At 44.7% G+C, this 27,619-nt stretch overlaps 1 protein-coding gene across 4 annotated transcripts in view; it reads right to left on the reverse strand.

Moving 5' to 3' along the window:
* Positions 1-27,619, reverse strand: part of LOC126183685 (1-acyl-sn-glycerol-3-phosphate acyltransferase alpha-like) — a 749,564-nt gene that overhangs the window by 395,621 nt on the left and 326,324 nt on the right. The gene's annotated exons all lie outside the window — the stretch shown is intronic.

Here is a 27,619-nt window from a genome sequence, read left to right on the forward strand (position 1 = left end):
TACTGTTTTATACCACAGCTGTGGTCTCACACAAATACTGCACTTTTACAGTTGTCACCGTACCACTGCAATATGAAGCCAAACACAACTGATCTGGAGGCAAGGTAAGAGATTTAAGCTGCCACATGTCTTGGAGCTAATGCACGAATCACAAATTAAGAGATCTAAGCTACCAGACATACTGGAACTAATGCACAAAACTTTGTCACACGTCACTACCTAACACTGGTGGGGTACAGAAGGGCACGTCATTTAAAAGAGGAGGAGACAATGTGGCGCTTGGATAGCTTCGTGAATTCTGCTGCAGAGCGACTCCTTATGAACGTGGCAGATGACATATCCAATACTGAAGTGTGTTTCTCGGAAACAGATAAGGAAAGGGTTCAGAAATACCAGACGATGACTTTAAGTAATACCTTCAGCGGTTTCAATATTTAACTATACGATGAAACTCCTGCAATATGCTTTTGAGTCTCACACACAGCTCGCTCAGAAAAAATACCCTGCGTTTACGTTATGAATTTTCATTAGTCTTTTTTTAGTTACAATGCTATGTTATCTACAAACGAGAGGGTGTTATGCTTTCCGTCTGGTCCCCTAAGAAGCATGCGGTATTGCTGGAATTGTTTCATTCTCTTTAAAAATTAAAACGATATAATGATGCTGCATTGTTCCTCTGTTCGTCTCGTTCCTACGTCTTGACTGCAGCTGCTGACGTGTTTCAGGTTACTTGGACCAGCTGGCTGGCTTATACTGTCCAAGTTAAATGCGCCGGTAAAGCTGTTGTGCCATCTTTATCGCTCAGTCGATGTCCGTGTAATGGACAGCATAAAACATATATCTATTATCATACTTGACTGTACTCGAGACAGCTTGGCTTCCACTCCACGTGAAACGACATCCAATGAGACGTCAACAAATGCGGAAGGATACATAGTGTAATGTTTACATTAGGTTTATTGTGAAGGCGGCAGGGGTAAAACACAGGGAGAAAAGACTATTTACAATTTGTACAGAAACCAGATGGCAGTTGTAAGAGTAGAGGGGCATGAAAGGGAAGCAGTGGTTGAGAAGGGAGTAAAACAAGGTTGTAGCTTATCCCCTATGTTATTCACTCTGTATATTGAGCAAGCAGTAGAGGAAACAAAAGAAAAATTTGGAGTAGGAATTAAAATCCATGGAGAAGAAATAAAAATTTTGAGGTTTGCCGATGACTTTGTAATTCTGTCAGGGACAACAAAGGACCTGGAAAAGCAGTTGAACGGAATGTAGTCGAATTAAATAAGGTGATTCTGAGGGAACTAGATTAGAAAATGAGACACTTAAAGCAGTAGATGGGTTTTGCTATTTGGGGAGCAAAATAACTGATGATGGTCGAAGTAGTGAGCTTATAAAATGTAGACTGGTTATGGCAAGGAAAGCGTTTATGAAGAAGATAAATTTGTTGACATCGAGTACAGATTTAAGTCTCAGGAAGTCATTTCTGAAAGTATTTGTATGAAGTGTAGCCATTTATGGAAGTGAAACATGGGCGATAAATAGTTTGGACAAGAAGAGAATAGAAGCATTCGATATGTGGTGCTACAGAAGAATGCTGAAGATAGATGTGTAGATCACGTAACTAATGAGGTACTGAATAGAACTGGGGAGAAGAGGAAACTGTGGCACAACCTGACTAAAAGAAGACACCGGCTGGTAAGACACGTTCTGAGGCATCAAGGGATCACTGATTTAGTATTGGAGGGAATCGTGGAGGGTAAAAATCGCAGACACAGACCAAGAGATGAATACACTACGCAGGTTCAGGAGGATGTAGGTTGCAGTAGTTGCTTGGAGATGAAGAAGCTTGCACGTGATAGAGTAACATGGAGAGCTGCATCAAACCAGTCTCTGGACTGAAGACCACAACAACAGGTTTATTCTTACGATGAACACAGTATAGTGTAGCATATCGACTGTATTCGGTCAAAAAATACGACAGAGCGGAAGTGAGTTGTAACAAAGCCAGCCACAGGCGGGCGAGAGTGTTGTGTGTTGCGAAGCAATACGCGGCCGACTGGCGTTGCAAAGCGGAGCCGGCTGGGTGCAGTGTAGCAACAGCCGCTGCTGCAGTACACTAGTGGAAGGACGGAAGCCTTTCCTCACTTGCCATCACGGAAGTGTTTAGAGTACGTGCCTTAAGCTCTAAATGGACGTAATCTGAAGCGCCTAAGTACTCAGCTGTTCGTATACTAAATAATTCTCATCTCAGTATCACAGCCTACACCACGAGCCTGTGACACCCGGAGCAACAACATCCTGGAATGCAGTACGGGGGCCGCTGCTCGACCACGAGACGGGGCAGCTTGCCATGACTAACGACGGAGCCGTCCACTTGCTGTAGGAATTTCACGGCCATCGTCAGCTGCGCCGCCGGAAGACGTTGCTGGCAACGGCATTGAAGTGACGCCACATTTCGACCCACCCTTTGCGCTGTCAGCAATGCCAGACGTTTATTGTTTCGCATGAGACATCAAGCTGTTCCTGATGTACTACGGCCGACGACCGGAATAAAGAAATTACTTAAAATTTGCTTTAGTCCTGACGTCTCATTTCTCTCTCCAAGGGTGACAATCGAAAAATCATTTAACAGTAGGTAGGATTAACAAAAATGGTTCATATGGCTGTGAGCACTATTGGACTTAATTTCTGAGGTCATCAGTCCCCTATAACTTAGAACTACTTAAACCTAACTAACCTAAGGACATCACACACATCCATGCCCGAGGCAGGATTCGAACCTGCGACCGTAGCGGTTGCGCGGTTCCAGGCTGTAGCGTCTAGAACCGCTCGGCCACCCCAGCCGGCTAGGATTAACAGATGAGAGTCAGAACATCCGACGATAATGGAGCGTTTCTTTATGATTTCCTTAAAGTGTGCACGAAAGTGTTACGAAGATAATCATCCAACAGCAGTGACATACTACAAGAGAGGCGTTGTGCATCTCAGTGTGGTTAACTGTTAAAATTCAGTGTATGCTCAAAGCGCAGTCAGGTGAGATATTGCTTCTTCCCACACATCTCGTGACTGACGATGACGACAAAATCTGAGCAATTAGAGCTGATATGGAGGCTTACCACTGAGCATTGTCCTTCCCGTGCACAATTTGCGAATTGAACTGCAAAGGGAGGTACTAGAAGCTCCCCCTGTCACACACCTTAAGATGGGCTCCTGACAATAAATGTAGATACAGTTGTAAATGTCTCGTTTCTTTTTTGTCAGACTGCGTATAATACTTCCACTATCTGTCTGTCTGTCTGTCTGTCTTACTTCCGTTCGTAGTTCAATGACTGTTGTGTGTCTATCCAAAATGATATCAATAACATAATACCTCTGTGGAAAAAGATAGAGCAAACTGAACAGCTTTAATCCCTATGAAGTACATGTGTATTCTCAGAACGAACGCTCTGCATACCGCAACTAACAGACTTCACCTGTGGAGACAGTCCTTATCACGACAGGAACTGGAAATACTTTTCTTCACTATACCATAAGCGCAGATACTCTTTAAGACAGTACATGGGCCACACACAATTGGGACGCAGCAGACGAACAGCAGGGTACGGCAGCACATTAAAGATTTTCTGTGACAAATTGCAAGGCAGGACAGGGCAGCACAGTGTCTGCTTCCGCTTTCGCCGCTCTGTGTCCGGAAAACGGTTTACTGCGAGAGCACCATTAAGATGACGGACTACATACACACCACATGGGCGAGATACTAGAAACTGCCTCCCAATATGTCGAGAAACATTTCCTTCGCTACGCCGCCATGCCATGCCATGTCATGCTTTTCCCTTCGTCGGCTGCGTCCGAATGCGCACGTAGCCAAATAGCACAAGCGCTACGAGCTTCCGCGTGCTATTGACAACGACTGTAAGCGTCACCATTAAGCGGCTCGTCACGCCTGAGACGATGCATCACACGCAGCGCATTATGGGCAACCCAAGGCTGCAGGGTCTCAGCGCGCAAACACACACACACACACACACACACACACACACACACACACTTTGCTGCTAGTAATACGGCGGCGCCGACACGCGACATTCAGCGAGCACCGTGAGAGTGCTTACCGACTCCCAAGTGGTATGGAGTCGATAGACCAGGCGCATATTGGGAAGCAGCAGACGAATGGCATCCTAGGGCAGGGCAGCGAAGGAAATTTTTGGCGACACTGCGTGTGCGCATATTGGGACGCACTTTAGCCATTGTTGCACGGTCTTTCCTTGTTGATCCAATGCGCATTCTCACCTTGAGAAGGTACGGCTGCACTCATGGATCTTAGTTGAGGATAGGATTGTGATTAGGAAATGGACAGCTGATATCATGTAACACTTCAAGATAGAACAAATCAGAATCGAAAAGCAGTGTACGAACAAGAGAGATACTCACGGCGTGTTCGCTTTGACATCAGTCTTTTCTGATTAACAGTTCGCTAACCACTTCCGCTTGGACCGGAGTCAGTTCCAATAGGTTCAACAGTTTGTGACGAAATCTGTATTTTCAGAAGAGTGCAATGCCCACCGTTGTTGAGTGCTGGCACTTTCCAGCACCACACCGGTCTTTGTGGCCGCGCGGGATTAGCCGAGCTATCTAAAGGCGCTGCAGTCATGGACTGTGCGGCTGATTCCGGCGGAGGCTCGAGTCCTCCCTCGGGCATGGGTGTGTGTGTTTGTCCTTAGGATAATTTAGGTTAAGTTGTGTGTAAGCTTAGGGACTGATGACCTTAGCAGTTAAGTCCCATAAGATTTCACACACATTTTTTTGGTATTTGTACCCTTTTACAAGTTCCTTGAAGCGTGCAACAAAGCAAACACTGAATTCAACTGGGAAAGTCGCGCGTGGTTAGATGCGCCACAGTGCGCACGTCAGTTGACCCTACAGCACGCACAGAAGAAAGACACCGTTATGGCTTCGATTGTTAAAAGAAAATCAACAATTACTGCTTTCTCAGCGGCTACTGCATTATACACAGTGGTAGTTTTAATGAAACTGGTTATAGTGAGATAGATGTACTACCTGAGCTTGGGTTATATGAAGTGAACGATAAGGAGGTGAAGACGAAAAAGCCAAAAAATCCACTACCACAAAGCTATGTGAAAATCATTAAATGTTAACGTTTATAAATACCGTGGCAAGTAATTCTGGTTACAAGTTAGTGTCGAGAGAGAGGGAAACGCGTTACATAGCTCATTCTGTTCACGAACGTTATCAGTATGACGGAGGCTTTATGATGTGCGTAGGCATTATGCACAAAGGCCGAACTCTGCTGCATAGCCGCGCGGGATTAGCCGAGCGGTCTTAGGCGCTGCAGTCATGGACTGTGCGGCTGATCCCGGCGGAGGTTCGAGTCCTCCGTCGGGCATGGGTGTGTGTGTGTGTGTGTGTGTGTGTGTGTGTGTGTGTGTGTGTGTGTCCTTAGGATAATTTAGGTTAAGTAGTGTGTAAGCTTAGGGACTGATGACCTTAGCAGTTAAGTCCCATATGAACATTTTTTTCTGCTGCATATCTTTGCATGTGGTACCGGTACAGCACAGCAGTACTGCAGCGAGATTATTCTGGATCATGTACTGACTTTATGTTTATGGACGACAAACTGCATGTAGGGAAGGATATGGTACCAAAGGATAGATGAATACTTATGCTGATCCATTGCGCCTTCCAGAATGATGATATCACCCCACCGAGCGAGGTGGCGCGGTGGTTAGCACACTGGACTCGTGTTCGGGAGGACGACGGTTCAATCCCGCGTCCGGCCATCCTGATTTAGGTTTTCCGTGATTTCCCTAAATCGCCCCAGGCAAATGCCGGGATGGTTCCTTTGAAAGGGCACGGCCGACTTCCTTCCCCATCCTTCCCTAATCCGATGAGACCGATGGCCTCGCTTTTTGGTCTCCTCCCCCAAATCACCCACCCACGATATCACCCAGGGAATGCCACGAAAACATTCCCCAGCCCATATATGTATACTGTGCATTTGGTTTCCTACAACCTATCTTCTAAGGGAATTTGTAGAGTCAAGTATTGACTCTCATGCTCCTAGTTTACATCTAAACCCAAATTAATCTTCCCCGACGCCTTTCTGTACCGCCTTTTCCATTCTTCTGTAAATAATTCTAATCTGTATTTAGAAACCACGACTTACTAAACTCGATAATTTTTGTACCTGTCGGCACCTGTGTTCGTCGAAACTGAAATTATATTTTCATCTTCAACGTTTCTCACACTTTGCCACATCACTAGAGACAATTCGTACATTAACAAGTTATGTAACATACACCACATGTTCTCATAAACGTCGTCAGGTCAATTTTCTCTGTTGTTCCAGAATATATTTCAAATGGTTCAAATGGCCCTAAGCACTATGGGACTTAACATCTGAGGTCATCAGTCCCCTAGAACTTAGAACTACTTAAACCTAACTAACCTAAGGACATCACACACATCCATGCCCAAGGCAGGATTCGAACCTGCGACCGTAGCAACACAGCGCGGTCCCGGACTGAAGCGCCTAGAACCGCTCGGTCACACTGGCCGGCTCAGAATATATTTCCACTTTGCTTTCTGCAATGTGTAAATGCAATCAGTCCAAGCAAATGCTGCTCATCACGTGTTTCATGCGACGCTGTGTACCAATGGAAAATGTTATTTTGTAGCCCGCATCTCGTGGTCGTGCGGTAGCGTTCTCGCTTCCCACGCCCGGGTTCCCGGGTTCGATTCCCGGCGGGGTCAGGGATTTTCTCTGCCTCGTGATGGCTGGGTGTTGTGTGCTGTCCTTAGGTTAGTTAGGTTTAAGTAGTTCAAAGTTCTAGGGGACTGATGATCATAGCTGTTAAGTCCCATAGTGCTCAGAGCCATTTGAACCATTTTTTGTCATTTTGTTTCTCGTTACAAGCACTTTTTTAAAGCGCTATTTCACGTGCTCGTTCGATAGGACGTTCCCGGAGTAGAGTGGTACGATACTTGGTTTAACGATATGTGCTAACACCGGGAGTAAAACAAGAAGAACCGCCAGTACTCCCATAGAATTGAAATGCTAGTGGTCGGGCATCAATTCCTTAAACAGTACTACGCAATTAGAAAAAACAGAAAGACAAACCTCGGAAACAACTCGCCTTTGATGATAAGAAGATATCATAACGTTGTTCAGTACAAAATAGTTTTTAAAAAAAATTTAGCTATCTATCTGGGAGTCAGTGCGAAGTTTATACTGTACGTCTTCTACAGGGGTAAGACAAAATTATGGCCGGCCGAGGTGGCCGAGCAGTTCTAGGCACTACAGTCTGGAACAGCGCGACCGCTACGGTCGCGGGTTCGAATCCTGCCTCGGGCATTGATGTGTGTGTTGTCCTTAGGTTAGTTAGGTTTAAGGAGTTCTAAGTTCTAGGGGGCTTATGACCTCAGAAGTTAAGTCCCATAGTGCTCAGAGCCATTTGAACCATTTTTGAACAAAATTATGTAACACCAAAGACAAAACACGTTACCATAACTAATACAGCGTAGGAAACGCGTTGGCATTCAAAACAGCTTCCAGTCGCCACAGAATGGATAAATGCACATCGTCCTTCCGACAAAATACTGTCCAGTTCTGGTAACGATGATGGAGATGGATAACGATCACACACATTTCTCTCCAAAGCAGAACGCGGTGTTTCAACAACGTTGAGATATGGTGACTGTGGTGGCCAGGAGATATCAGAGAAGTCATCCTCGTGCTCACAAAGCCAGTCCTAGACGATGCGACGTATATGAACAGGGGTCGTGTCGTCTTGTAACGCAGAATTACCATTGGGAAAAAAATATTGTACCATGGGATGGACCTGATCAGCCGAAATGGTCACAAAACCCTTGGCAGCAATGCGGCCTTGCAGAGTAACCATGAGGCCCTGGAATACCACGATATGACTGTCTAAATCATCACCGAATCCCCGCCTTGTTTCACTCTTGGGACGTAAACTCGGCCACAAGTTGGGAACAGTGTGAAACGAGACTCATCTGTCCAAGTGTCTTTTTTCCATTGCTCCATAGTCCAAGTTTCATGGCTTAGACACCATGTTTCCCCGTTCCGCACATTTGTATCACTCACGAGTGGTTCTGTAACTGCAGCTCGCCCTGCAGGTCCCTGCTTATGGAGATTCCTTTGTGTCTGATGCTGACAGGTCTCGCGAGTGCGACATTCAATTCTATCGTCACTTCTGCAGCTGTAGGCTTAGTTTTCGTCACATTCGCCTTCAATGACTGTTCGTCACGAGCACTCTACACACATTTTCGTCCGCATTGGGACTTAGCGGACGGTGTCTTTCCACTTTCCCTGTATGCGGTGTAAATCTTCGATGTGGTCCCTCTTGAAATACGAAACAATTGCTGGCCGTTGTGACCGAGCGGTTCTAGGAGCTTTAGTCTGGAACAGCGCGACCGCTACGGTCGCAGGGTCGAATCCTGCGTCGGGCATGTATGTGTGTGATGTCCTTAGGGTAGTTAGGTTTAAGTAGTTCTAATTTCTAGGGGACTGATGAGATTGGTTGGTTTTAGGAAGGAGACCATACAGCAAGGTCATCGGTCTCATCGGATTAGGGAAGGACGGGGAAGGAAGTCGGCCGTGCCCTTTCAAAGGAACCATCCCGGCATTTGCCTGGAGCGATATAGGGAAATCACGGAAAACCTAAATCAGGATGGCCGGACGCGGGATTGAACCGTCGTCCTCCCGAATGCGAGTCCAGTGTCTAACCACTGCGCCACCCCGCTCGGTCGGACTGATGACCTCAGAAGTTAAGTCGCATAGTGCTCAGAGCCATTTGAACCATTTTTGAACGAAACAATTCGGCCCCTTAGTTACGGATACGTCCACCATACGAACGTTCGAATTCACTTAGCTCCGACATAATGCACCCACAACTACATAGAAAGCTGGTCTGGAAACGGCTGACACTTGTTACGGACGTATTAGGACATCGCAAAGGTGCCGTTCATGGTCAAATAGAAAAGCGCAACCTGCAGGCTTTGCCAGAATCTACATTTATGTAGGAGCGTTTGCATTCTCGAAATGTTTCAGTATTTTTGTCCAACCCCTATATGTGCGTAGTAACTGATTCGAATCTCTCTAGTACAATGTTTTTTACGTTTATTTAAATTCTATATTTACCGTCAAAAGGAAATATTAACTACAATGGATTCATAATTTTTATAACGAAGTTCCTTTTTTAACTGCTAATCACATGAAATTACAAGTATTTGTAATAGAGTAAAATTTATTGCAAAAACTGAAAATGAAACACTTTTTTATTTTTAAGTGATTGAACAGCACTATTTTAGATAATTGTTTCATTTCGCATAACGGTATCAATTTTTCATGCGAATAGTAATTAAAAATAAAAACATGTTACTTTTATTGGAAAATGATGATTAAATATTGCTGCGCGGTATAAGGCGCCTTGTTACGGTCCGCGCGGCGGCTCCTCCCCGCTGGGTGTACAAGTCCTCCCTCGGGCATGGGTGTGTGTGCTGTCCTTAGTGCAAGTTACATTAAGTAGAGTGTAAGCTTAGGGACCGATGACCTCAGCAGTTGGGTCCCATAGGCTCTTACCACAAATTACCAAATAATGAAATATTAGTCAAAATTTCCATTTCGCAATAAATATGGAATTTATATAAAAACATTGCTATTGGCGAGAATCGAACCAGGGACTTTGCGATTACAACACTTTTACACAGCGCAGCTACTGGCGATTGTATTGTATTGTTGGGAATCTCTTCTACTGAACTACGCTCGGAAATCTGTTGAGTCTTCAACAGCGATTTTTCCAGTGTAGTTCAAATGGCTCTGAGCACTATGGGACTTAACTTCTGAGGTCATCAGTCCCCTAGAACTTAGAACTACTTAAACCTAACTAACCTAAGGACATCACACACATCCATGCCCGAGGCAGGATTCGAACCTGCGACCGTAGCAGTCCCGCGGTTCCGGACTGGAGCGCCTAGAACCGCACGGCCACCGCGGCCGGCTTTTCCAGTGTGTTAGGGATGTGAGTCGTACTATAGAAATTTAATTTCAGACACTGATCTTCAAATTCTGTTTGCATGAAGAAAATGGAGGAGAGCCACTTCTTAAATAAGTAGAATTGCTGCCAGATAATAGCTTACAGACAGCTCGATGCAGGTTTCCGCACGAGTCAGGCGAAGTCTGGCAAGGTAGTCGTGGCCAGCAAACGTTTACCGATATGTTAAGTGATGGAGGACATCGGTGCTGATTTTTCTAAAATCCTTAAGTATAGTAAGTCACATCAGACACTATCGTGTTACTGATAAGGAAACTGAAGTATAGAAACTGAAGCCAAGAATTAAAATTTGTGAAATGGCCGGGACTTAAAACCGGGTCTCCTGCTTATTAGGCACCTGCGCAAACCATTAGAACACCCTAGCTTTGTTGATACTAGAGCTGCACCGACCACCCTAGTCTAATGCCCTCCCTTAACACAAACTTCAGTTCTCACCTTCAGCCCATTTTCCCCTTCTTAAATCGTCAGTATTACCGAGGCGCGACACTGGAACAGCACCCCAGCTTTGTGGGTCATGTTATGGGGAAATCCTGCCTGTATCTCAAATGTAGATGATCTATTAATCGCCGGCCAGTGTGGCCACGCGGTTAAAGGCGCTACAGTCTGGAACCGCGCGACCGCTACGGTCGCAGGTTCGAATCCTGCCTCGGGCATGGATGTGTGTGATGTCCTTAGGTTAGTTAGGTTAAGTAGTTCTAAGTTCTAGGGGACTGATGGCCTCAGATGTTAAGTCCCATAGTGCTCAGAGCCATTTGAACCATCTGTTAATCTAGGCTAGCGTCTGCATTTCTGTCCAAGGATGCACTGCTCGCGGTGTTCCCATATTTTTCTCCAACTCCTGTAAATATAAGTTCTATCCTTATCGAAGATAAGGTTGGGCCTCTTACGTCTACAGAAAAATGTAAGTCCATCGTTCTGAAAGTGATACTATCCCGCACTGCATCAATTCCGTAGTTGCACAGCTTGCTCTCGTTCAGCCTCGATTGCAGTCGACAAGCCGCGCGGTATTAGCCGAGCGGTCTCAGGCGCTGCAGTCATGGACTGTGCGGCTGATCCCGGCGGAGGTTCGAGTACTTCCTCGGGAATGGGTGTGTGTGTTTGTCCTTAGGATAATTTAGGTTAAGCAGTGTGTAAGGTTAGGGACTGATGACCTTAGCAGTTAAGTGCCATAAGATTTCACACACATTTGAACATTTTTTTGCAGCCGACAACAACAACAACAGACACCGAAAGATCGGCGAATACTCGCTCGCGATGTCTTCGTTGGTTAACTTGCTCCATCTCGCATGTCGGCTCGGGACATGCTGCCTGTTACATCCTGCATTAACAGGAGAACGTGTTGCCGAAGCCATACAACCTGGACAATGGAACAATGGAAGAAAGTAATTTGCTCGGTACTGATAAAGAGTACGGATTATTCTTCGTGTTTTGCTGCCCTGTGAACATTTACTTACAGGAGTTGGAGAAATATATGGGAAAACTGTAAGAAATGCGTGCTTGAGCATAAATGTAAATGTTACCCAAGTCTGCAGGCTGCGCTGTTGTATTTGTCCAAGAACTGCACCTCTGAAACGTCCTCACTACCTTGAAAGTGTCAAGTCGCTGTCACAAAAGAATTCTGTGTAGCTGTTAGTGCATTATGTCGGAGCTAAGTGAATTCTAACGTGGCAGAATCGTTGGTGTTCGAATGGTGAGTGCTTTTATAACTCAGGGAGTCGAAGTGTTTGGTTTTTCAGTGGATACAGTGCAGAAAATTTGTACCGCATAAAGGGACAGCGGAAAGACATCATCCGCCAAGGCAGAACGAAGATGGAGGTGTGTATTGAGCGATCGTGACGATCACTGAAAAGGATTGGAAGGAAAACAAGAGGACGATAGCTGCAATAGTCACTACACAAGTAAATGTCGCACTCGTGAACCATGGCAGCACAACATGGAGGGAGCTCCACAGGCAGGGAACTGCAGGGCTACTCAAATTCCAAAACCACTCATCAGTGACGTAAGTGCCCTTAACAGGAGAACGTGTTGCCGAAGCCATACAACCTGAACAATGGAAGAAAGTGATTTGCACGGATGAGTCTCGCATCACACTGTTTCCAACTTGTGGACGAATTTACGTCCGAAAAGTGAAACATGGCGGGGATTCGACGACGACGTAGGCAGCCGCATTGTGGTGTTCCATGCGCCCCGTTGTTACTCTGCAACGTCGCATTACGGCCAAGGGTTATGTGACCATTTCAGCTGATCAGGTCTACCCCAGGGTATGTTTGTTCCCCAATGGCGACGCTGTATTCCAAGATGACAGGGGTCCCGTTCACACAGCTCTCATCATCCAGAATTGATTTTATGACAACGGGGAAGAATTGTCGCATATCCCCTGGGCACCAGTCACTAGATCTCAATATTACTGAGCTATTGTGGTCTACATTGGACCAAAGTGTGCACGGTCGCTATCTGCGCCTCCATCACCATTACGTGAACTTTACACTATTTTGCAGTAAGTATGGTATAAGATTGCCTTTAAAACTATACAGGACCTATATTTATCCACTCCGAGAGGACTGAAACTGGTTTGAATGCCAAAGGGTTTCCTACGCCGTATCAGGCATGGTAATGTGTTTTGTTTTTTGTTTCCCTAATTTTGACGAACTCCAGTACATTTGTAAAGCTAAATAAATGTCCTACATCATTAAACGAAATATTGCACAGGCCTAAAGTGGGATCACTCCACAGAGTAGGCACGAAGAACCTCAATTTTAAAATAATTTTGTTTGTAACAAGGGGCAAACTGACGGTTTGAATGACGAGCGCTATTTGTTCTAGCTGACTGCATGTATACATTGCAAAAGGACACTATAAATATTCGCCGAAACAACTGAGAAAATTGGCTTCATTATCCTGAAAACACACACACACACACACACACACACACACACAAACACACACACACACACACACAGGCGCGTGCGCGCGCGCACGCACATTATACAGGGCAATTCAGCTAAGCTGTCCACCTCACCTCAAATATTTCCGGAACCGTTTACGAAATCGTAATTCTATTATCACCCTACCAAATTGTGAAAAAAGTCCTCACTATCTGACATAGTCTCTCTTCATGGCTACATTCGTTGGTTGGTTTGGGGGAAGAGACCAAACAGCGAGGTCATCGGTCTCATCGGGTTAGGGAAGGACGGAGAAGGAAGTCGGCCGTGCCCTTTCAAAGGAACCATCCCGGCATTTGCCTGGAGTGATTTAGGGAAATCACGGAAAACCTAAATAAGGATGGCCGGACGCGGGATTGAACCGTCGTCCTCCCGAAAGCGAGTCCAGTGTGCTAGCCACTGCGCCACCTCGCTCGGTTCATGGCTACATTAATTATGGGGAAATAACTGTCATTTTCACATACAACTAAAGTAATTTCTGCTAACAGTATCGCAGTTCGAAAGAGTCGAATTCAATGGCGTATCACTCTTCAAAATCCTTGTAGCACTTTCGGAGAAATTACTTTACTCAGAGATTAGGATCGATGCGTTTTTAGCAAGAAACCAGCTTTGTCTCATGCGGAAGTTTTATGATTTCAATGTTTGGTCTTGTGAATTCCGCACACGTTAGTGATAGTTGGTGAATGACGCAACTAGCCACAAATACTTTTTAAATGTTTTACTTAAGTGGCATAACCGGTTTCGGGCTAGCATGTCCATCTTGAGATGGCAAATATTTTTAGTTTATACAGATAATCTGAACAACGGTATGTCGGCTGCTCCCACACTGTGCAAGAATATCTGAGTATTTAGTGCCATTTATAAGTTGTTTCGTTAGTAAGAATACGCCAAAGAGCTTTCACTTATTTATATAGGATGCAAAATAGTTGTGTTCACTTACATCCGCCGGCCGCGGTGGCCAAGTCTTTCTAGGCCCTTCAGTCCGGAACCGCGCGACTGCTGCGGTCGCAGGTTCAACTCCTGCCTCGGGCATGGATGTGTGTGATGTCCTTAGGTTAGTTAGGTTTAAGTAGTTCTAAGTTGTAGGGGCTCATGACCTCAGATGTTAAGTCCCATAGTGCTCAGAGCCATTTGAACTTACATCCAGTAAATGTTGATTTGTTTTGTTGTGGTCAATGTGGTTTTATAGGTCGATATGTATCTTGTTGTACTCCGCATAGCATACACATTGTATATAAATTACTGTAGAACGCATCATAATATTCTTAATGTCAGTGTTGAGCATCAACATTTTACACACTTGACGTTTCGTTTGCAGTTCGAAGATATCAGTCATTAAATACTGACGAAGGATATAAACAGAGCAAAAATGATGTGTGGGATGTGCAAAATGTACCATGTTAATAGCAGAAGAATGTTTGAACTAAGAGTAAACCTATTATCAAAAGACAGTAGGATAAAGTGTTTTAACAGGATTTTTTTACTGTCAGTGGAAATTTTGGAGAAATACTTTAAAGCTAACACATTTCATATTATAAAGTAGACATAAATGTGCAAATACTTATACATACAGATAGTTAATTATTATCACTGTTTAAAAGTTAGTTGCATTAAATACAAAATTAAAAAGTTGGAGGGTGGGACGAGAGCAACACATTTGTTCATCGCGGTAGTTTGTATTTATATAATCATGTAACGATACCTATGGAATTTGTGTTTGATTTCTCTGAGCAGCCTACATCTGTGTAGCTAATTATATTAGCCATATGAAGAGGGGAATGTAGCCCGAAACAGGTTTTGACGCTAAAATGAAACATTGAAAACGTATTTCGGGCTGGTTGCATCATTCCCCATATTTCATGATTTCATATCAAAATAGGAAAATAGGTAACGTCGAAGAAGGAGCAAACGGTAGTCCAACGGACACCGCAGAACATGTATAAAATACGCACAGAGGAAATTTAGGTTTCATTCTGTGTCGTCCACAAACGTCGAGTGTTCCCTAGCTTGAAAAAAAAAATCTTTCACAAAGCATGCTACTTATTTACAGAGAATGTAGAAGAACGCGCAGAGAACAGTGCACTTGTACGCGCGGAGGTATCCCGACAGAAGGACAATTCAGCGAATGTGGAAAAAAGTATTACTGGAAGAACACTGGGAGTACTATGCAGAGGATAAGGAGGAAACCAGCAACGAGCGGAGCGAACGAAATAAATGTTCTGGCAGCTGTTGCTCATAATCCACACGTTAGCTCCAGAGAAACTTTCGAGGGCCTCTGCAGTAAGTCAGCCCAGCGTTATTCTCATTTTACGCGCACATTTTTTCCATTCATATCATGGGTCGCTTAGCTAGCATATTAACCAGCGGGACTGCAGAAGACGCATGTAATTTTGCCGCTCAGTTTTGATGCGACATGACTAAAGGTTACCTTTAACGACGAAGTGATCTTTATAAATAATTGAAACCTGACTAAAAAATAACCTGAGGCGACGAAAGTTATGGGGTAGCGATATGCACATATCTAAATGGCTATACTATCGCGTACACAAGGTATAAAAGGGCAATGCATGGCGGAGCTGTACTTTGTACTCAGGTGATTCATGTGAAAGGTCTTCAGACGTGATTATATGGCTGCACGGCGGAAACTAACAGACTTCGAACACAGAATGGTAGCTGCGGTTAGGCGCATGGGAGATTGCATTTCGAAAATCGTTACGGAATTCAATATTCCGAGATACACAGTGTCAACAGAGTTCCGAGATTACCAAATTTCAGGCATTACCTCTCATCACGAAAAATGCAGTGGCCGACGGCCTTCACTTAAGGACCGAGAGCAGTGGCGTTTGCGTAGCATTGTCAGTGCTAACAGACCAGTAACACTGAGTGAAATAACTGCAGGAATCCATGTGGGACGTAAGACGAACGTGTCCATTAGGAAAGTGCGGCGAAATTTGGTGTTAACGGACTATGACCGCAGACGACCGACGCGAGTGTGTTTTGCTAACAGCACGACACTGCCTGCAGCGCCTCTTCTGCGCTCGCGACCATATCGGTTGCACGATAGACGACTGGAAAACCGTGGCCTGGTCGGATGAGAGGCGATTTCAGTTGCTAAGAGCTGATGGTAGGGTTCGGGTGTGGTGCAGATCCCACGAAGCCATGGACCCAAGCCGCCAACAAGGGGTTGTGCAAACTGGTGGTGACTCCATAATGGTGTGGGCTGTGTTTACATGGAATGGCTGGGTGCTCTGGTCCAACTGAACCGACCGTTGACCGGAAATGGTTATGTCCAGCTAATTAGAGATCATTTGCAGACATTCGTGTTCCCAAACGACGGTGTCATGTGACTGAGGCACAATGGTTCCCGATCGTTTTGAAGAACATTCTGGACAATTCGAGCGAATCACTTGGCCACCCAGATCGCCCGACAAGAATCCCAACGGACACTTATGGGACACAATTGAAAGGTCAGTTTGTGCACAAAATCGTGCACCGGCAACACTTTCGCAATTATGGACGGCTATAGAGGCAACATGTGTCAATATTTCTGCAGGGGGCTTCTAACGACTTCTTGTGTCCATGCCACGTCGAGTTGCTGCACTACGGCGGGAAAAAGGGAATCGCAACGATATTAGGAGGTATTCCACGACTATTGTCACCTCATTGGACGCATCACTGTGCCGCCGAGAATTCGCCATGGCTAAGGAAGGTTGAACGTCTAAGGCAGTCGAGAGGGAATATTTGATACGGGGTTAATGGAGGTTACGTGACTGGTTCCTACTTCATTGAAGAAACATTAACAGGTAAAAGACACCCACAATTTCTTACGGTAGTGTTACAAGAAAGAGAATTTTAAATACGTAGATTCACAGGGTGGTCAGAAACAGACTGAGAAGCCTGTAACGGTGTTGCAGAGTAGGGTTTGCTGAGAAATAATTGTTAAGAAAAAAATCGATACATTGTGCCGTTTCCGAGTTAATTAGTGAATTTTGCCATCCAGATCGTAGTGCGCAGAAATTCAAGTGGTCTGCCAGATACAACTGAGTCAGTTATTCTCACAGCGTAGATGTCAGTACGCAAAACTGTTCAGTCTTTGGCTTGGATTCGATCCTAACTACCGTTCAACTTTTGTATTGAAAATTCCTGGTAGATTAAAACTGTGTGTCGGACCGAGACTCGAACTCGGGACCTTTGCCTACGCGGGCAAGTGCTCTACCAACTGAGCTACCCAAGCACGACTCACGCCCCGTCCTCACAGCTTTACTTCCGCCAGTACCTCGTCTCCTACTTTCCAAACTTTACAGAAGCTCTCTTGCGAACCTTGAGGGGGGATGATGTTTGGTTTGTGGGGCGCTCAACTGCGTGGTTATCAGCGCCCGTACAATTATCCAATCTTTGCTCAGTCCAATTTCGCCACTTTCCTGGATGATGATGAAATGATGAGGACAACACAAACACCCAGTCATCTCGAGGCAGGTGAAAATCCCTGACCCCGCCGGGAATCGAACCCGGGACCCCGTGCTCGGGAAGCGAGAACGCTACCGCGAGACCACGAGCGGCGGACAACCTTGAGGGGCTAGCACTTCTGAAAGAAAGGTTCGCAGGAGAGCTTCTGTAAAGTTTGTAAAGTAGGAGACGAGGTACTGGCGGAAGTAAAGCTGTGAGGACGGGGCGTGAGTCGTGCTTGGGTAGCTCAGTTGGTAGAGCACTTTCCTGCGAAAGGCAAAGGTCCCGAGTTCGAGTCTCGGTCCGACACACAGTTTTAATTTGCCAGGAAGTTTCATATCAGCGCACACTCCACTGCAGGGTGAAAATTTCATTCTGGAACTTTTGTGTTGCTCTCTTGTTCAGTTTTAGGAAACCTAATGAAGAACACTTTGGCGAAACCGCCTTTTGAATTTGTGCGAGCAACGACCTGATTGGTTAACTTCAATGTTAATCAACTCTTAAACGGCGCAACGTATCGAATTTTTTTGTGAACAGTTATTCATTAGTACAACCAATCAGGAAATATCCTTATCACCCTTTCAGACTGTTTTTGACCACCCTGCACGCAGTACAAGCGCGATGGGGACCCGTCTCACTACCCGTTTGTGGCTGAATAAACTCCTTCTTGCTCGCTACACAAGAGGTGAAGGTGTTGTCAATAGGTTTGCAGGTTCCCCTGATTTGACGCAGCTGGACTTTTTTCTCTGGGACGAACAGAAAGATGAAGCCTGTGTTCAAGTTCAGACGACCCAAAAGGATTTAAATCATCACGCTGTTGCAACATGTGCAATAATAATAAGAATCTCTTCAGTCTGTTCGAAAGTCCCAGAACCAGCGACTACAAACGTGTACTGCAGTAGGGTGGGAATTTCGTACACTTGATGACACAAATGAAATTTTAAGTAAGTGTTTATCATCATGTTATAATTTGACTTCTTTTTTGCTGTTGCTGATATATTTTGTAACGAAAATTTGAATTTTTACATTAAACGCATAACGCGAGGATGTTAGTTAACTATCTTTGTATATCAATTAACTGTTTTATAAAGCCATTCAATTTTGAGGTGTACCATTCTTTCAAAGCTCTGGCAGAAATAAGAGAAGAGCAGAAGTGTTATCGTAGTTAAGTGGCGACTCACCCTGAGATTTTGTCTTCCAGTCCTTGTGTCTGTCCAACCACACGTAGCCATGTCAGTCATGGTGTCAGTTTTAAATTGAACTTTTCTCTATTACCCTTTTGCAAGTAAACACTCTTAGCTGCGTCAGACTGGTGCACCCTACCAGGTTGACGCGAAAGTTACGTGTAACAACACCAACAGTAATCGCTTACATGTTCAACACAAGTAAAGCCGACGTTCTAAATATCCTAATTTCACTATCCTAATTTCTCCGAAACTACAATTCGGATTTTTAAGAGTGAAACGACGTTGAATATGTTTCTTTTATAACTTAAGTACTAACAGTGGAAATTAATACCGCTACATTTGAAAAAAACGACGTTGATACCAATATCTCTGTAATTAACATAGAAACGGAAAGAGTCTATATAGTACGTCATTTAGTGAGAACTTTTTGACAATCCATTCAGGTGAAGCCAGCATTACGGTATCTTTTAAAAGGTTCATATATATCTGAGGTCAAGAGCTTAGTTGTTCAGTACAGTGGTTTTTGGCAGTGAACATCTTAATCAGAATATCAGCAGTGCAATCCTTGACGTAACGAATGAATGCATAATATCAAAGCATTATTTCATGTTGGTCAGCAGCTCGTGGTCTCGCGGTTGCGCTCTCGCTTCCCGAGCACGGGGTCCCGGGTTCAATTCTCGGCGGGGTCAGTGATTTTCACCTGCCCCGAGATGACTGGGTGCTGTTCTGTCGTCTTCATCATTCATCCCCATTACGGTCGGAGGAAGGCAACGGCAAACCACCTCCATTAGGACCTTGCCTAGTACGGCGGTGCGGGTCTCCCGCATCGTTCCCCTACGCTCTGTCAAGTAGCATGAGACTTCATTTCCATTGCATTTCATGTTAAATTAAACGCTACAGGAATAGAGTAACATGAGCCTTGCAAAGAGCCCGATCGTTTGTTATTTCGGCACCTCGGTTTACTGCCTCATAAATGTACACTCGAGCTACACTGGGCTTCGTCTGAGGCTGAGTAGGCTTTCAGTTTAGTAGCGTAAAAGTAACTTTGCAGCCGGCTTTCACAGTGTGAAAGGTCCTGTACTAGTTCGGTGAAATAAATAAATTTTCAACTTATGCAGCCTTGGCCATTAATCACATCACAATGAATTTCTAAATATCAGACGCAGTTGTTGACGGAAATTTTTTTTTGCACGCAGGCGTTTGCTAATTTGGAATGTGCATCATGAGACTGCACAATATCGTAAGCGTGTATTTGTACGTTTATTGTCATCTCCTGATTGGTAAAGCTATGTGGTAACTGACTTCATCGAAAATTTATACTCTAACACAAGTTAAAAAGCATACGTTAACAAAGAACATGCTTCTACTTTGTTATGCGCAGCGTCTACGAAGTGGCGAAAGCGTTCAGAAGAATCCAGTACTCTTTGTACGAGCATTTTAATCAATAAGAAAGGGCTGCTAATATTCTCAAGGGAATAAACTGAAGGGGGCTGCAAAAGGAACATCGACTTACAAACGCTGCTCGTAAAATCCCGAGAGCCTGTCCCGGTGAGAGGAGTGAAATGCTATCAAGAAATTATTGTAATGAAAAAAAAGGATGGAGTTAGCGGTTGAGCCATCCATGAATGCAACAAGATTTAAAGCAGTTTATAATGAATCTCTCAACTGATCAGTAAAATGTAGACACGCATAACTAATTCAGTCGTATATAAAAACTTTTGTCGGAGCTCTAAAAAAATATCTAGCAGATAGTACTGTCGCTACAGGAAGTGAAAGATGTAGTGCATCATTATCTCCCGAAATATCTGCTACTATTTTTATCATTACTGACACAAAAGTGTGGATTCTTTGTTCATGAGTCATTAGTATGTCAAGTCAGATTCAGAGTTGTCACAATCTAGAAAATTTCCTGCGAGTCTCACTTTCCTTCAGCGTAAAAATTCGAAAAAATTGTTGCCCGGGCTCCAGTAACGCCTCCCTGTAGCAACTAGTTTGCAGCGGAGTGGCAGGCTTCAAACAAAGGCTCAGAAGATTCTGTGACTAACTTGGTTGCAGATCTCGACCTCTGATATCGAGTGAAGAATTTTAGGACCCCTCTTAATAGTTTGTAGGTGCTGTACAAACAGAAAGCGGCTATTGGGGTAGAAGAGTAAGTGTGGCATGTACACTACTGGTCATTAAAATTGCTACAACACGAAGATGACGTGCTACACATTCGAAATTTAACCGACAGGAAGAAGGTGCTGTGATATGCAAATGATTAGCTTTTCAGAGCATTCGCACAAGGTTGGCGCCGGTGGCGACACCTACAACATGATGACATGAGGAAAGTTTCCAACCGATTTCTCATACACAAACAGCAGTTGACGGGCGTTGCCTGGTGAAACGTTGTTGTGATACCTCGTGTAAGGAGAAGAAATGCGTACCATCACGTTGCCGACTTTGATAAAGGTCGGATTGTAGCCTATCGCGATTGCGGTTTATCGTATCTTAACATTTCTGCTCGCGTTGGTCGAGATCCAATGACTGTTAGCAGAATATGGATTCGGTGGGTTCAGGAGGGTAATACGAATCGGCTTATTGGATCCCAACGGCCTCGTATCACTAGCAGTCGAGATGACAGGCATCTTATCCGCATGGCTGTAACGCATCGTGCAGCCACGTCTCGATCCTTGAGTAAACAGATGGGGACGTTTGCAAGACAACAACCATCTGCTCGAACAGTTCGACGACGTTTGCAGCAGCATGGACTATCAGCTCGGAGACCATGGCCGCGGTTACCATTGACGCTGCATCACAGACAGGAGCGCCTGCGATAGTGTACTCAACGACGAACCTGGGTGCACGAATGGCAAAACGTCATTTTTTCGGATGAATCCAGGTTCTATTTACAGAATCATGATGGTCGCATCCGTGTTTGGTGACATCGCGGTGAACGCACATTGGAAGCGTGTATTCGTCACCGCCATACTGGCGTATCACCCGGCGTGATGGTATGGGGTGCCATTGGTTACACGTCTAGGTCACCTCTTGTTCGCACTGACGGCGCTTTGAACAGTGGACGCTACATTTCAGATGTGTTACGACCCGTGGCTCTACCCTTCATTCGAAACCTGCGAAACCCTACATTTCAGCAGGATGATGCACGACCGCATGTTACAGGTCCTGTGCGAGCCTTTCTGAACACAGAAAATGTTCGACTGCTGCCCTGGCCAGCACATTCTCCAGATCTCTCACAAACTGAAAACGTCTGGTGAATGCTGGCCGAGCAACTGGCTCCTCACAATACGCCAGTCACTACTCCTGATGAGCTGTGGTATCGTGTTGAAGCTGCATGGGCAGCTGTACCTGTACACGCCATCCAAGCTCTGTTTGACTCAATGCCCAGGAGTATCAAGGGCGTTATTACGGCCAGAGGTGATTGTCCTGGGTACTGATTTCTCAGGGTCTATGCACCCAAATTGCGTGAAAATGTAATCACATGTCAGTTCTAGTGTAATATATTTGTCCAATGAATACCCCTTTAACATCTGCATTTCTTCTTGGTGCAGCAATTTTAATGGCCAGTAGTGTAGATGCGGTGTTGGCAGTTCGGAAAAAAGGGAATGTGAATATAATATTAGTTAACTGCAGGAGCGTCAATGGAAAGGTCCCAGAAGTAGTCTCCGTTATAAACGATACTAATGCTCATATGGTACTAGGGACGGAAAGCTGGTTGAAAACAGATTTTAATATTAATGAAATCCTAATTTCCGACTGGTATGTATCTCGCAAAGGTGGCTTGGCGCCGGCAATGTAGGCGTATTTATAGCCGTAAATAATACATTAATGTTACCACCTGTCAACAGCAGGAATAACTACCTTTTGCAGCGCGGATAGCTGCGAGACGTGCAGGAGGACAGTCAACGAGGTTTTGGAAGGTACCGAGAGGGATGTGGTGCCATGCCGACTCCAAGTTCCTCGGTTTGGATCACTGGTGCAAACAGCCCGATCGAGGTGGTCCCACTGACTTTTGACCGGGTTTAAATTCGGGGTGTTTGGTGGCCAGAAGAGTGTGGTAGACTCATCCAGGTGCTCTTCGAACCACGCACTCGAGCTGTGTAACACGTGCGGGCTTTCTAATAAAAAATGTAATGAATGATGGTGGCCATCAACTACGTACCCTCACACTCAAAGTTGAAATATTGAACGTTTTGGCTGGTTTCGTTGTCTAGGGGCTGGGATACGTAGTTGCCGCATTAGAGGCCAAATACTGCTGAGTCTACAGCATACAATATGAATATACACGTGAATCGAATGGTCGAAGGTTCCTGTCACTCGACAGTTGCGAATTTTGAATAAATAGACATTTATAAACGAAAGATTGCAATTAAATAAAATCTACAGGTGCTATTAACGACTTTAAATAATAAGTATGATAGTAGACGTACCTATAAGAATGCCGTTTATTACTACAAAAAACTTATTGGTGTCAGTGGTCCATCAAACAAATAAAATGGAAGTTGAATAACAGGGAAACAATAGATCCCTGAAACTTCCTGGCAGATTAAAACTGTGTGCCCGACCGAGACTCGAACTCGGGACCTTTGCCTTTCGCGGGCAAGTGCTCTACCAACTGAGCTACCGAAGCACGACTCACGCCCGGCACTCACAGCTTTACTTCTGCCAGTACCTCGTCTCCTACCTTCCAAACTTTACAGAAGCTCTCCTGCGAACCTTGCAGAACTAGCACTCCTGAAAGAAAGGATATTGCGGAGACCTGGCTTAGCCACAGCCTGGGGGATGTTTCCAGAATTCTGGAATAGATCCCTGCTTCACGTAATTAGTTAGGAACAACAACATAGCTCGCAAGATATTCACTTCCAAACGCATACTACGTCTTTACCGCAGAAGCCACGGAAATCTCAGAAGTGCATAAGTCGGCACTATGAAGTATTTCTATCTCCCGCGACCACGCGCCAACTCTTCCACTCTCAAAGTCTTTTCTCGCGACCGTGGGTCCGTCGCACCGTAATGTCCAGGACTGTCCGTGTCCTGTGCGGCTGTCCCTCGCGCCGCGCTGTTCAGAACTGCCCTCTCCTCTCTCGAAACGATGCTCCTCCTTCCACTTCCTTACAGTCTCTCCTCGTGTCCCTATTGGAACGATCGCTGTGATTGGCTAGAGCGCTCCCGCCCTGTCTCCAAGCCAACGCACACTCACAAACATAATGAAAAACATACGAAATACAGGATTTACATTTAAATAACTTGAAATTAAATAAACATTGCTATGGCTGGATCATAAACACGCTCTAACACACATTATTAAATACATAAACAAATTAAGCATATATCAAAGGTACAGAACATAAGTAAGCCAGTAGCCTAATGTCTCTGTGCTTTCTAAAACATAGTAAATAATTCACCAATTTCTTCATGAATAGCATATATCGGATATAAACAAAGACATAGATGAATAAATATATTTATAAGCATGCTGCTACCGTTTTTTCGTGTAACTGTGGAGTACTTATGGCCTCACGCGATCGATAGTAATTGGCCACTTTGACATCCAATAACTCATGTACTATTCAAGTCACATGCCTGTAATTTATACAAATTTAGGCTTACACTAATAGCTTTCTAAAGACACGTCTGTCGACAAAATCGGATGAACAGTTTACATTTTGGAAATTCGTTGCTGGGTGTCACTCGCATAATTTACATTGAAATGCTAAACTTGAAACTAATAAAGATATTGAAAATCTGATTTTACCATCAGAATCGTTGTGCAAATAATGGTAATGTACATGTTTCTTTTTGAGGTATCATGATTCATCTGGCTACTATTAATTTCTATACGAACTGTGAAATGTCTGCCATTATGATTTCACAAAGTCCACCATCTTTGGCACTCCCGGCATGTCTTCACCGACACAGCATCACCATGGAATCCCCAGCCACGCGGCCGCTGGATCACGTGGTTCGGCCGTTGTGCGGCATCACGTGGTTGCTACCGAGCCGCGGCTTGCCGAGCGGCCCCAGCGGTGGCCGCCAACTCTGAACTTAGAATATTTTCAGGGCGCCACAACTCGCCCGTTACCTCACACACGGTACATTGTCCAGTTGGTAGATGCCATCTTGTCGAGGAAAAACAAACTGCATGTAGCGGTGGACATGGTCTCCAAGGACATATGCGTAACTTTGTTGATCCATAGTGCCTTCCAGGATGACTAGAGCACCCAAGGAATGCCACGAAAACGTCCCCCAGGCCATAAACCTTCCGAAGATTGCTGCAGGGTGTTTGCTTTCAGACGCTTCACGTTGTACGCGCCAACATCCATTTGTCCGAGGGAGCCTAAAACATGATTCATCTTTAAAGGTTACGTGTCGCCAGGCAGTGGACGTCCAGTTGCGGTATTGACCTGCATATCCCAGCCTTCGTCGCCAATGAACAGTAGTCAGCTGGGTGCATGAACGAGCTGCATGCCGAGGGGACCCATACGCAGCAACGTTCGCTAGTACAAACATCAGCAGCTGTCGTTCACCTCTGTCATCTATGGCTCGTGGTACACCATAGTTGACTTGGTGCAGGTTTTGGATACCACCATTTAGCCATGCGCGGTATACTTTAACGGTGGCAGCCGAACTGTTTACTAACGTAGCCATTTCGGAAATGCTTCCACCCTTGGCCCGAAAGCCAACAATCATATCCTTTTGGACGTCACATAAATCCTTCCGTTTCCGCATTACGATAATGACTGCACTGGTTGCCGCATCCATCCGACACACTTTATACCCTCCACTGCTGGTCTGCCACTTGCCTTTTGTTAGTGGTTATTGCACATTGACTATGAAGATAGGCTGCGATCGCGTTAATGTGACTGGACCGTGTATAAAGTCTAGTGATTTCCAAAACTGAAATAATCTGTGTGAAGAGAAGTGTTGAACGATAATCACTCAAATTAGTAGAATGTTTCTGTGGCTCCCCGCATAAGCAGCAGTAGTGACGAAATATTACAGGGTGTATCTGGAGAAGGGTATGCACGAATTTCCTCAGCTATGGACTATTCAAGTCACTGTGACAGGTAGTAGCAAAAGAGGATAGTGTAAAATTGTGCTAAAAGCCTTGTCGAGAAATTATGTACACTTAATCAGAGAACCGACTCTCGCGAATAACATCTTCGATCTCCTGGTTACCAACAGGACCGAACTTCCCGACTCATTTACTGCAGAGCAGGAACTCAGCGATCATAAAACCGTCATAGCATCACCGACTGCGGATGTCAATTAATATGTTAATAAAGGTAGGAATAAATTTGTGCTTAATGAGCACTATGTGACCTAACATCTCAGGTCATCAGTCCCCTAGAACTTAGAACCACTTAAACCTAACTAACCTAAGGACATCACACACATCCATGCCCGATGCAGGATTCGAGCCTGCGACCGTAGCAGCCGCGTGGTTCCGGACTAAAGCGCCTAGAACCGCTTGACCACAGCGGCCGGACAGCAAGCGGATCGAAGCGGTCTGTCCACACCCCGTGACCATAATGGCATCAAAACGGAGGATGACGGAAGACCGAAACACTACATGCCGTTTTCCCAAAATTGTTTCAATGGGGAGGATGGTACTCAGGTTCCTCTTTTAAATCGTCGAACGAACTTCAAACTGACGTCCGTGGAGACGACCTTACAAGATAGTATTCATTCTATTTGATTGGGAGGCATATTTCAATAATTTCAATATATACGACGCAAACAGACACGTTTAATGAATTAGTACTTTCATCGCCTGAATTTTATTTTCAGTAACAAAGCAAAAAGCAGTATTTGTTCGGTAGAATCAGTTTCGTAAATGGCTCGCAGAACCAAACATCACTAACAAGCCAAGGGATTTGATCGCGCAATAGTCAGGGTATTCAGCGACTAATCACCGGAATACACCAATCTGAAGGGATGAATTAAACAGAAAATTCTGGCACACTTTACTGCGATAAGAAAATATTGAAGTAAGAATTTCGTTTTTTCCTAAGTATATTTTTAAGTTGCATACTGTTGCACGCAGCTACTGATAGTCCGCAATCAACATCGTACTTCTTTCAGTAGCGTGCAGATCAGTGTGTGCTGCATTGCCTGAGATAGAGATGTGAAGACTCTTGGCTCGCTCGTCATCGCGCGGACCGGAACGTGATGTTAAAAGGTTTATTTATCCGGCAAAATGCAGCTGTTTGGTGGTGTGAGTACGTATGTTTCACGTAATAGTGCTGATGATACATTTCAGTGTAGAATTTAAAACAATTCACAGTGTTGTAACCCATATTCCTACACATCTGCTGCGCCTTGCCGACTGCATAATGTGTAGAAACTGTAAATAATTTATCATATGAATTAACTGTGAACATACCACGATCTGTATTATACACTGACCGTGATCGTATCATTGTGATACTTAGAAATGAATTAAGTGATTATAGAAATAAGAAAATCTTGATAATGTTCACGAGAAACTGATCGATACTAATGTATCATTTGGCTGTGAATGGGATTCTGGTTTATGTACAAGAATGGCGTGTTCGCAGTGGACCCCTGCGAAAAACATTTTCAAAATGACCTGTTATTACCATCACTGTTAGTTTAACTGGTACAGTAGCACCCATTCCGTCCGAGTCGAACTTTGGTACTGTGTTGGAACATTTCAGCATTTTCATGAACGACAGTGTCAGAAGGGAAGAAGCAGTCGGCGCTGAAAATTCTCCCTATTTCCTGACAGTAGTTGAGAGGAAGTGAAACACGGGACACAATGTAAAATAACAGCGGCAGAATAGACCACTCCTTTTATGTTTCCGGCCAGGCCGCTTACTTATTGTTAAAAGGATGACCTAGTAGATAGTAGATAGTGTCGGAAGTTCCATGCGGCTTTTCGCGGATGATGCTGTAGTATACAGAGAAGTTGCAGCATTAGAAAATT

Source organism: Schistocerca cancellata, chromosome 4, assembly GCF_023864275.1.
Source record: "Schistocerca cancellata isolate TAMUIC-IGC-003103 chromosome 4, iqSchCanc2.1, whole genome shotgun sequence".
NCBI classification, from domain to species: Eukaryota; Metazoa; Arthropoda; class Insecta; order Orthoptera; family Acrididae; genus Schistocerca; species Schistocerca cancellata.